We start from the raw sequence: 1,628 nt of genomic DNA on the forward strand, positions 1-1,628 counted from the left end.
AGTGGGATTGCTGGGTCGTATGTTAGTTCTATTTTTAGTTTTTTAAGGAACCTCTATACTGTTCTCCATAGTGGCTGTATCAATTTACATTCCCACCAACAGTGCAAGAGGGTTCCCTTTTCTCCACACCCTCTCCAGCATTTACTGTTTGTAGAGTTTTTGATGATGGCCATTCTGACTGGTGTGAGGTGATAACCTCATTGTAGTTTTTTTTTCTTTTTTTGCGGTACGCGGGCCTCTCACTGTCGTGGCCTCTCCCGTTGCGGAGCGCAGGCTCCGGACGTGCAGGCTCGGCAGCCACGGCTCACGGGCCCAGCCGCTCCGCGGCATGTAGGATCTTCCCGGACCAGGGCACGAACCCGTGTCCCCTGCATCGGCAGGCGGCCTCCCAACCACTGCGCCACGAGGGAAGCCCCTCATTGTAGTTTTGATTTGCATTTCTCTAATGATTAGCATTCACATCTTTTAAACAGTCCCTCGCAGTCCTCATTTAGGTTGCCAATGACATGTTTTGAAAGGATGAAATATTCTGGACACAGAACCAAATCATCATTAGTTGTTCTTTCCTTTGTTTCACCATTTCCCCCATCAGGCCCCAAATTTTAACAAAAATAATCCTAACCCATCTCCCTTCTTTCCCACCCCATCCCTCTCACCCCGAATAATACACCAGTAATAAGCAAAAACTACATACATGCTACGCTGTAAAAATGCAGAGTTAACACTATTGGGAAGAAGGCTGTGGGTTGTGGAGATGCTCTTTTGAAGATCTACAGTATCTTTTGCTCTCCCACATCCCATTCTGCAAGTTTTGTCCTTCATAGAAGGCCCTTTGCTTTTCTCAGCAAAGTTCAGAATGGGTTGCCTTGAAACACTGACCCTCCTTCCCCTCCACTGGGATGGGTGTGCAAACTACACAGCATGGAGCGGCTTTAAAGCACTTGGGCTGCTGTAGGGCACAGAAACTATACTGGCTCTTCAAAGGACATCTTCTCAAGCCCCCTCTATGGTGTCAAGACAAGTAGAACTCCTTCTTTCCCCACTTGAAACCCACAGTCAGATGTGACAGGGGCTGGTACTCAGGAGAGTTAATTCTTGTCATCTTTTTTGTCATCATCCTCCGAGGGGTAGGAATGCCACGTCAGCCTTTCCTCATAGAAGGATATGACAACCTGTGGGCACTTGACATTGGCTTCCTTGGCAGGGACCAGGTCAACCTCATCAGAGTTTTTCCAGAACTCTGATGAAACATGTTTCATCAGAAACATGAGTCCTCCACTAGAGTCTGTAGCTCCAATAATCCGCTGCGGTTTCAAACCCCGGGCAAAGCCTCATGGCTTTTCTGACTCTTCTTTCTTCTTTGGTTTGCTCTCCTCCCCCTTATCTTCCGAATCAGAATCAGCTTTGCGCTTGCCTCCCTCTGATTTATCTGTCTCATGTGCTGTTTTCTGTGACTGCAGGAACTCAGCAATGAGGTCAGGGCAATCCAGGTTTTCTTCTGTCTCCCATGTGTTGTCCTCATCTGAGAACCCCTTCCACTTTAGGAGGTACTCCACTTGGCCCTTTACCACTCGACGGTCGAGAACTTTTCCCACCACATATTCTTCTTCCTCTTCTTCTAGCACCTC

The 1,628-nt window shown here is 47.9% G+C and overlaps 1 pseudogene; it reads right to left on the reverse strand.

Moving 5' to 3' along the window:
- Positions 1 to 767: 767 nt before the first annotated feature.
- LOC112066743 (chromobox protein homolog 1-like) overlaps positions 768 to 1,628 on the reverse strand; it is a 4,336-nt pseudogene continuing 3,475 nt past the window's right edge.

The sequence above is a fragment of the Physeter macrocephalus genome, chromosome 5 (assembly GCF_002837175.3).
Source record: "Physeter macrocephalus isolate SW-GA chromosome 5, ASM283717v5, whole genome shotgun sequence".
NCBI lineage: Eukaryota > Metazoa > Chordata > Mammalia > Artiodactyla > Physeteridae > Physeter > Physeter macrocephalus.